This window comes from Cottoperca gobio, chromosome 7 (assembly GCF_900634415.1).
Source record: "Cottoperca gobio chromosome 7, fCotGob3.1, whole genome shotgun sequence".
Lineage (NCBI taxonomy): Eukaryota > Metazoa > Chordata > Actinopteri > Perciformes > Bovichtidae > Cottoperca > Cottoperca gobio.
This window is the reverse complement of record NC_041361.1, coordinates 10681934-10693036: the sequence shown is the minus strand read 5'-3', so window position 1 is coordinate 10693036 and position 11103 is coordinate 10681934.

Below are 11103 nucleotides of genomic sequence, written 5' to 3'. Positions count from 1 at the left end.
GGACTCAGCCTTCATATATTGGTCGCCTGTGCTACCGTGTGAGCTACTGGGACACCCTGTTTTGGACTTATGTTAACGTTAATGTATTCATTGGTCAAGGTGCCTGCTTACTTTATTAAATCCTTATATTGTTTTTGCTTAGTGCCTTGTTGCCTTACATGTTGTATGTTGTAAGGTGAGCAGCCAACATTTGCCACTACCAAGATATAGGTCACTGTGCTCCTGTATATATGTGATATGAAGTCCATTAAACAACGTGCCTTAGGTTGGCAGGCTCTATCTGTGACTTATCTCACAGGCTTTTATCTAAGTCACAGGACAGAAGGTCTGTTCTCTTTGCAGCCAGTTTGTAGCTTCTAAAAATGGGGCAAGTAAAACCACACTAAATTATTAATCTAGTGAAGAAAAATAATTTCCCTCACTTTGCGCCATGAATGAGATATTCAGTTTTATTATTTTACTTATTTTAATAATCACAGGCGTGTATGTCACATTCATTTGTGGGAATCACCTTCCTGATGAAAGAAGTAGCACATCCTGTGGCAGAAAAAAGCCTCTTTCTCTCTAAGGAGGCCACTGACTGACTGACAGCCACATTTACATTGCCCCATTTCCTTACTTAGCTCAGATTCAGTCTCATTCCAAATTGAAGCCGACATTTCATTAACATCAGAATCATAGAAATCTACTTTGCAAGTTACCAGCATGTCATGTTTTTACAGAAGTAATTGTCAAACAAATGACTATTGTGTATCTCTAGCTGGGATTTACCATCTCGGCTATTGCCACTATATCACTACACATGAAATAAGATTAATAGGACGAGGCATTTCTAAAGAAATTCCTAATTTGTGAATGCCCCACATTAGCTTTGTCATAACAATCAAATACCGCTCACCTCCAAAGTACTTGGGTCGAATGGTGAATCTGAAGGACGCAGCATCCTAGGTTTCTGCTCCAGAGCCGGTTTTGGAGCTGCAGGAGCGGCAGGGAGGCAGGGATAAGGAGGACCCAGTCTGGGTTGGTTCACTGAGGAAGGAGACTTCTTAATGGAGGATTCTCTTTTAGGAGCCATTCCTAACGTCCTGGACAGCCAAAAACTTAGTGTCAGATTTATGTACCAGCTGCCGCTATGGCTGCTGAGAGAAGATATCAAGCTATGAAGTAAAGTGTGTCAGTTGTGCATATCCTGTGGAGGGGAGGGGAGGGGAGGAGAAAAGCAGGTTGATGATGCTGATGATGCTCAGGGACTGGCAGGTGGACGAGGCAGAGGTGGACATACGGAATAGCATGTGAGTGAATGTGTGATGCAAAGCGTCGGAGGAGTAGAGATGAAAGCTCAAATGTAGAATGAAGAGGGGGCTAGATATAGAAAGAAGCAGGCTCAGCTGAATGACTCCAAACACATGCTTTTATTTGGGTCTAAAATGTGTGTCTGTGTGGGAGTGAAGCAGCAACATGAAGGGTTTCTGTGTCAAGCTCAATACTAAGATATAGCCTAACTGACTTCAGACTCATGTGAATACATATAATAAGTAGTGTCATATATTCTGTGTCCCATTACAAACATGCAGCTAATAATAGGTTGCTCAGAAACAATAACAACTGCTCAGAAGCAGAGGAAGAGGATGCTAGGTGTGAAACAGTTCACCATGATTAGACCCAGAATTAGACCCTAGCATATGTTTTGCTCTGTGAAGGTTGTAGATTGAATGTCAATGAATTATGTAGAATATATTGCCTGAACAGTGGTCTGTCACACTAAAGCTCCATACAGTATATCTCAAAAGTGAGTACACCCTTTAGATTTTTGCAAATATTCTGTTATATCCTTTCAGGGGATAACATTATCCTACTGAAACTTTGATATAACTTAAAGTAGTCAGTGTGCTGCTTGAATAACAGTATAGATTTATTGTCCTTTGAAAATTACTCAGTACACAGCTGTTAATGTCTAAACAGCTGGCAACAAAAGTGAGTACACCCCATAGTGAACATGTCCTAATTGTGCCCAATGATGTTGTTTTCCCGCCCTGGTGTCATGTGACTCATTAGTGTTACAAGGATTCAGGTGTAAATGATAAGCAGGGCTGTTAAATTTGGTGTTTTGGGCACAATTCTCTCTGAATGCTGGACAACATGGCACCTCATGGCAAGGAACTCTCTGAGCGGCTGAAAAAAAGGATTATTGCGCTTCACAAAGATGGCCTTGGCTATAAGAAGATTGCCAACACCATGAAAATGAGTTGCAGCACAGTGGCTAAGATCATACAGCGGTTTTCCAGGACAGGTTCCACTCGGAACAGGCCTCGCCAGGGTCGACCAAAGAAGTTGAGTCCACGTGCTCAGCGTCATATCCAGAGGTTGGTTTCCAAAAATAGACGTGCGAGTGCTTCCAGCATTGCTGCAGAGGTTGCAGAAGTGGGATGTCAGCCTGTCAGTGCCCAGACCATACGCCGCACACTGCATCAAATCGGTTTGTATGGCCGTCGCCCCAGACAGAAGCCCCTTCTGAAACCGATGCATAAGAAAGCCCGCAAACAGTTTGCTGAAGACAATGAATCCAAGAACATGAGTTACTGGAACCATGTCCTGTGGTCTGATGAGACCAAAATAAACCTGTTTGGGTCAGATGGTGTCCGGCGTGTGTGGCGGCACCCTGGTGAGGAGTACCAAGACAAATGTGTTTTGCCTACAGTCAAGCATGGTGGTGGCAGCATCATGGTCTGGGGCTGCATGAGTGCTGCCGGCACTGGGGAGCTGCATTTCATTGAGGGACACATGAATTCCAATATATACTGTGACATCCTGCAGCAGAGCATGATCCCCTCTCTTCGGAAACTGGGCCGTAGGGCAGTTTTCCAACATGATAATGACCCTAAACACACCTCCAAGATGACAACGGCCTTGCTGAAGAAGCTGAAGGTTAAGGTGATGGACTGGCCAAGTATGTCTCCAGACCTAAACCCAATTGAGCACATGTGGGGCATCCTCAAGAGGAAGGTGGAGGAGTGCAAGGTGTCCAACATCCGTGCGCTCCGTGATGTCGTCGTGGAGGAGTGGAAGAAGATTCCAGAAGCAACCTGTGCAGCTCTGGTGAATTCCATGCCCAGGAGGGTTAAAGCAGTGCTAGATAACAATGGTGGTCACACAAAATATTGACACTTTGGGCACAATTTAGACATGTCCACTATGGGGTGTACTCACGTTTGTTGCCAGCTGTTTAGACATTAACAACTGTGTACTGAGTAATTTTCAAAGGACAATAAATCTATACTGTTATTCAAGCAGCACACTGACTACTTTAAGTTATATCAAAGTTTCAGTAGGATAATGTTATCCCCTGAAAGGATATAACAGAATATTTGCAAAAATCTAAAGGGTGTACTCACTTTTGAGATATACTGTACAACATATTGTGTGCAGCAATGTTTTTATTTGTGTCATATTTTCCACATCACATTGATTGCCATTGTTTGTTTTGACCATGTAAGACATGCAAATGGATCAACATGCATGTGACATCTGAAGCTGCTGAGGACATACACACCATATAGTTCACTTTATTTATTTTTAATATTTTTTTGTCATCAGATGTCCTCCTCCTGTTTTATAACTATTTAAACATATGTTTTATGTGCATGTTGTTTATGACGGAATCAAAACTGGACTACACATATTACATTTTATTGTTTACATACCGTACTCAGATTAAGAACATGTACTCAACTGTATTAAGTACATTTACAATGGACATGACAGTTTCCACGTTATGCTAGTTACTGCTACTGCACCACATTTCAGAGTTAAATCATATTTATTATTCAAATACATTTTTCTTAGTAGTCTGATACATTATTATATGATTACAGTTCAACTGTATAACAAAGCTCCACCTCAACCAGCCAACATTACAATGTTGTTTACACAGAAACACTTCTGAAATAACAAATAATTGATATAGCATTCTGCTGTATTATGAGTACTTTGACCTTTGATTCTTTAATTAGATTTAGCTCATAATACTTTTTGAAGTAAACTTTTGAATGCATCCTAATCTCCTTTTTTAAAACTTGAAATGGGGTATATTAACATGCTACTGCAACAGTACATTTACTCAAGTACTGTATTCAGTAGAAATTCGAGGTACTTGTACTTTACTTGAGTATTTCCATTTTATGGAACTTTACTTCTCGTCCACTACATCTCAGAGGCAAGTATTGCACTTTTTACTGCACTACATTTGTCTGACAGCTTTAGTTACTAGTTACTTCTCAGAGTAACATTTTTTCATACCCTCCATGTCCAGTGAAAACCTAGTATCTCAAATCTCTTGGTGATTTGAGATACTAGGTTTTCCAAGGATGAAGTGTTTCTTTATTGGTTGAAATAATTCTCCTTCTTAAGGTTAATCAACTGTTAATAAAGAACTCTCTGTTTGATACGATAAAAAAATGCATATTCACAAAACTGAAAACAGGGCTGTGTTTCTGAGCTCATGAAAAGTAGAATTGTTAGAGATACGTGGTTCTCACAGGACAGCAACACAACACACATTTGATGATCTTCTAGAATATGATGCATTTTTGTAGCTTAAACTACAATATAAACAATATATAAAATAGTTCAAATTAGCACAACATTAAACAATAAAATGCAACATACACATTAATGCAGCAGCAATATTAATGCACAAACATCATATATAATAGTAAAACACTGACAGCGACCATTTTTCTGCAGAATGAGTCATTTTACTTTTGATACTTTAAGTACATGTTGTTACATAGCCTACTTTTACTAAAGTAAAGTTTTGGATGTAGGGCTTGTACTTGTAGTGAAGGGGTTTTATATTGTAGTATTACTACTTTTACTTAAGCAAAGGCTCTGAATATTTATTCCACCACCTGTTTACACATCATAAGGGCACAACCAGAAGGTGACAGTTGTTCAAAGATATTGCCACTAGATGTCGCTGTTATATAGCAGGAAGACAAGACCCCATAAAGCTTTTGGTTTCAACTCGCTTCAACTCAATAAGAAAATACAAATCTCTGTCAGTGAGTTGCAGCTCTTTCTCAACCATGACTAAAGGCTAAAAAGTATTGTATAATGCTAATAACGATGAGGATGATCATTATCCCTCCATCTCTCTCTCTCTCTCTCTCTCTGCTTGTGTATATATCTATCTAGTGGTAGAAAGACCATTTACTCAAGTACTGTGCTTAAGTTCAGTTTTGAGGTAGTTTCAACCTACTTTGCTTGAGTATTTTCATTTTCTGCTAGGGAATATATTGTATTTTTTACTCCACTAGATTTATCTGACAGCTTTACTAGTTAGTCTACTTTTCATATTCAGATTAATATTATGTCTACAAAATATAATCAACAAATAAATTCTGATGTATTAATTATAATACAATAATATAATATACATTATTCTGAAATGGGTCATTCTGCATACTGAGTAGCCTACTTTTACTTTTGGTACATCAAGTATATTTTAGCTTAAGTAAAATCATATCTGAGTGACGTAGGCTACTATTTTGATTGATATAGGATTGAATTTAACGTCACTCGGCGGATCGGAAAACAAATTTACAACTTCTGGCGTCACTCTACCCACTCCTGCAATAATCAATGCTATCCACTCGTCAGTGGATTTTTTGGCTCAATCCATCGCGCGCTCAATGGGCCTTGAAATTACCGTTTATGTGGCTCGAGCGTCAAAACAATAGCGACATAAGACCCTTGCTGCGAGACCAACGGCTCTTCTGGCGCTTTAATAGCGGATCGAACCTGTAAAGTGAGCGGAAAGAATCTCCCCAACAAAGTCATCCCGACTAAGCCCATTATCAACAAGAAACAAAACAAAAGGTACAATATAGAATAGCTTAATATTATTTTATTTTTGAAATGTTAATAGACTCTGCCAGCCTGCAGCCTATTCTCTTGCCAGCTGATTGCTTATGAGTCTGCCGAGCAGACAGCTCAGTTTAAGAAGATTAGCAGTGCCTCACGTTTTCCTCATCATCTGCAACAATAATCCATCACAAGAGGCTAATCATAATAACAACAGGAATATCCTATATGTCTGCTTTCAAATAGATTACTACAATAGGCCGTAATCAGAAAATTGAAATATTATCCTATTAAGATATCCAGGTGTCTGCATAGTTCTTAACATGTCTGAAATTCATTTTCAAAATTATTAGACACTCAATTTGAAAAATTACCATCATCGTTTTCCCTTTCTTTCATTTTGTGTGCAGTGTTGTGAAAGCAAATTCAATTACTCCAACTTAAAGGAAATGTTTCAACAGATCCTCTGAGGTGCCCCAACTGACTAATGAAATTATGGCAGTTCTCCCACCTAATGTCATTCAAAGTCCCCCCTGCTACAGCAAATCTCCAAACCACCTGATTTATTTTTAATGATATTACACCCCTCGGTCGGCTGTGTCATGGTAATAATCGGGGCTGCTCCAGCTGCCTCTAGATCACATTAGCCAGGCTTAATATTGACAGTGCCGGGCCCACTAAACAATGAGGCTATGGGGATAGGGAGCTTAGAGTCTGCCTAGCCAATGGGCATACTGCAGGAGGTAGAGGAGTTGCAGGCCAGGATGCTCTAGTTCCCTATGCCCTGGAGGACTGGCACCATCATTAGGCAGCATCTTCTATAGTCCTGTGGAGCTTTAAACCCACCACTACCAGATCCAGACCCCACCCAGGCCACAGACATCAAAACCATACTGACAAGGGACCATGAAACTAGTGGCAACTTGATTCCCTGCTATTCTTTTACCGGATGGAGAGACCTGCCAGGACAGCAGCTCCGCAGCTGCACCTTGTGTAGGTTCCTGCTGTGACAAAGTCTTTGGAAAGCTCAGGGAAAACTGCTCTGAAGGGCTCACCTTGCATCAGCATGAAATCCGCTGTAAGAAGTTCATCTTCAAGACTACAGAAAAATAAAAGCAATTTCTGATTTCTGTCTACAGAAATACAAAAGAAAGCTCATGTGAAACAGTAATGAAATATTTTGACAATTTGAACCATTAATTTTTTTATTTTGGGTCATATACACCAAAACGCAGGAAAAACCTTTTGCATTCTGATTTGATTAGAAAAGTGCTTTTATCCGTTAGACTAATTTATGTTGCAGGCTTGGTCTAGTTGCTGTATTTGCATAATGCTCACACTGGGAATCAGACTAGGCCACTTGTGGGATACTTGCACCTGATCACAGACACACCATGGCTCTTTGCCAATCACACCTCCACAGTCAATTCTCCCAATTAAAAATCACCTGGATTTATCCTTGGATTTGTCAGGTTGTTCCACATCAGTTAGATATCCCTGTACACTGAGGTTTTTTCTTCTGTCCCAAATTGTTGTTTGGATCGTAGGGGATTTTGCACAGGGGCCCACAGATTACCGTTGTTGATTAGTGGTTGGGTGTAATCCTTTCAGCCCCTCTCTCTCCTAAACACCCCTGGGATATGCCCGTCTCCCTGAGGACCGGCAGCATGGCAGATGGATCCTCCTCCCCCTCTTCTGCCCCCTCTAACAGCACACCCAAAAACACTGTTGATGTCCTGGGACGTAGGTTGTAAAGTATCCTGAATATGAAACCACAGGCACCTTTGTTTAATGGCTCTCTCCCCACTTAGTGAGAATTGCCCTCAGGCCTGATTCCCATTCTGTAGCTACATTTCTGCCCGATTGGAATGTTTTCCAAATCCATTAGCCCAAAGGAAGAGGAATAAGATGCACACAATCTGCTCATATTGCCTGGCTGAGAATCTGCTAGATCTTATCAAAATGAACTTTGTGAACCAGACGACTCCAAGTTGTTGACATATTAGTTTTCTGGATATGGTAAGCCATTTGACAAAACAATTATATACAGGTGTGAAGACAAAACATGGGATTATATTCCTACACAAGGAGATAAAGATGATTGTCCTCCTGTCTGTGGGGCATCAATTCACACATATGCCTTTTTTGAGTCCACAGCTATCGTGTGTCTTGTGTGTTCATGTGCAAAGATTTAATGTACGCCGGCATGCAGGTGGAAGTGTGAAAACCTGCAATTGTACACTTCCATTTATGCTGTAAACTTTACAATTAATATAAATTGATCTTCCCATAGAGTAAAACACATATATTAATAAAATAATAAAATTGGCTTGAGGTTCAACTGTATAATAAAAATTATTTCTTAAAAAATGTTTTGAGATGAAAAATGAACGGTGAATAGTGTAAGAATCAGTTATCATCAAGAGATTTAACTGAGGTTAAAAGTCGACAATTCTCAACTGTGTGTGTGTTTGTTGTGTGTGTGTGTTAGACCACTGATGTTCCCCTGTGTGCAGCAGAGTCAGTAGGCCTGTCAGTCTCTCCCTCAGGAAAGTCTGCTATCTATTCAGCCTCAGTGAGCAGCAAATGGAGAGAACTGAGCTTTGGGACTTCTTAACACCCACACACACCACATTACTGTAAAGTTTAGCAATAAAATATAAATAACTGGTAAAGTGCCTATGCACAGAATAGACTTTCTCAAGAAACCTTTTCTCAAACATCCTTCCTAATAAAACTTTAAAATGTGTACAAGTAAATACAAATGGTTGATACAACCAAACTTTTAATTTTGGTTTGACAACAATACAATTTCATCCCTCTAGTCACACCATCCTGTGCCACATCACCCCCACCCCTTACAACTCCAAGCCCGCTTGCAAATCCACGCTCCCTCCATCTTTTATGATCACTACAAGGGGCTCAGCTTTCAGAAGCGGTGCAGGGAGCATGTGTGTAGAGCTTTAATTCCTATTGTATTCGTGCAGTCTTGGTGTGTGTGAGTGTGTCTGTGTTTTAGCGAAAGAGGGAGAGGGAGATAGAGATGAAGAAAAAGACAGGAACAAGGACCCATCTGTCAGCACAGCACACGATTCCCTCCCATTCCACTCGGAGTCCCAGGGGACCAGAGCGAGAGACAACTCACTTGTGGCAGTGTCTTTTGTAAGGACGGGGGTTACCCCCATTAATAGCAACAACTGCACTTAAATAGCTAATGTAAGACTGGTACTCTTTTGGTCAACTCTTTAAATTAAAACTTATTTTGGACAGCTCATGTCTAAATTGAACATGCCTTAGCCACAAAAACTCAAAACACCCAGCAACGCTTTCTTGTGAATCTTCTTCTATACACTTTAAATATCTTAGGAACATATTGAGTTTGTAATGGACTGCACAACTTTGTTGAAAATTGTAATGTGTTAAAATCATGCAAACTCATCAAAAGTTGGTTCAGATCAGATGTGTCCACCGTGACCTCTTCCAGAAGGCTGCCTATCTATGTTACTGCTTAAATGGGAGCAGGACACAATTCCCTCTCCGTTAGTCAGTCATTTGGGAAACCGATGGGGATTGTGGGAGACTGTAAGGCTCCAATTCCCCATGCAGGCTGCAGGTGTGGTGGAGGCCATGCTCACACTCATGGGGCAGAAGGGTTGAGTGTGTTTGGGGGGGTAGGGGTGCATGTACCTGGGGACCTTTGGGCACATCACATTAGTCTAGAGTTGTTGCTGTACACATCACATGAGACAACACGCACACAAACGACAGGGCTCCTCTTTTTGTCTGTCCACATACCTTTATGGCCAGTGCACTGACCTGCAGTGATTAGGGCCGTTAGCGGGCTGGATAAATGCTGTTTCAGCACGAGACATCATCTTGGGCAAGCGGTGACGCGTGAGCAACCAAGCAACAGATGCCCCCCAACGCTTCCTATATGCAGCCATCTGTTAGGGTCTGTTCAATAAATCGTTGGATAAGTGCCTGTTTTTACGCGATGTTGCAGATTAGCCACGTGACCATATCTTATTTCTCAGACATGGAAATACATCGCACACTCAGAAACACGGAGAGCCCACAGTGTAGTTGGCAAAGTTCAGTCTCGAACACAGCTGTGCGCAATCGCACACACAATGGGATCAATGCGGGGGCACGTGCGGCTCGCGAGACCCCGGCTGTCAATGGCCAGTGATGACAATAGACCCCCACTGCGCTGCAGCTCGCCACGCACGAGGACTCGCGGGCGTTTGTTATGCCTTGGTATTTGTTTTCAAAACTGGGGAAAATGATAGGATTGGTCTTTAAAAAAATAAACTCCATATAATCGCTTCAAGACCTGCACGAAATGCGTTGAGAAGTCAAGTCTTATAGTCATAGTAAGTTATTATGAACGTAGGCCGTATTGATGAACCTTTTTCATATACAGAAACAATTAAAAAACAAAACAAAGAGAAAATGAGCCTACAGTAAATCTACCATTAATAGGCTAGTATTATAAACACTGTATTATGGTGCGTTTGCAATTCCCCCTGCCTGGGTCAGGTTTTAAGCCTACCATAAAGTACCAGTCCGTTCATCATTGCACCAATCGATTCCATAATCAGATAGCCCTTGGGGGCAGAATATGACGCTAAAAATTAAAGAAAACAATCGAATGACTCGGTGAACAACGCACACACCTGCTCTCTGCACATTAAGCTGTCAAAATCACTTAAATACGCACACATGGAAGAGCGTCTCTTTACTCCGCGAAGACCAGGCCTTCGCTGTGTTTAATTAAGTGGAAAATTCTTAATCCAACCGACTAATGAAGAGATAGACAATCGATTAAGATGGTTAGCACATGGAATTAAAACAGAATAATGGAATGTGTTGGCTACTCCCACATTTACAAATGAGAAGATGTGTACTGTCGCTTTTGGAGGGAACATATATGCAGGACATAATTTTTGCCGGATCTGGCTGCAACGTGCAAGATTGGGACAGGCGTAATATCGTGACCCCTTCGGATTATGTGACACATAGAGGGTAAGAAATAAAAAGATTGATGGGTTTTCAAAATAATGACAAGTGATGTGAGGAGGACAGAAGTATAGGCCGTCATTTCTGCTGTAACAATTGTGATCTTGTACAATGACACAGATAAAATACCTAACCAGGTTTTACAGTATCCTCTTACAAAATTGTAAAGAAGAGGAAAATACTGTAGGGTAAGGAGATCACAGAGGGAGAGGATGGTGAAGA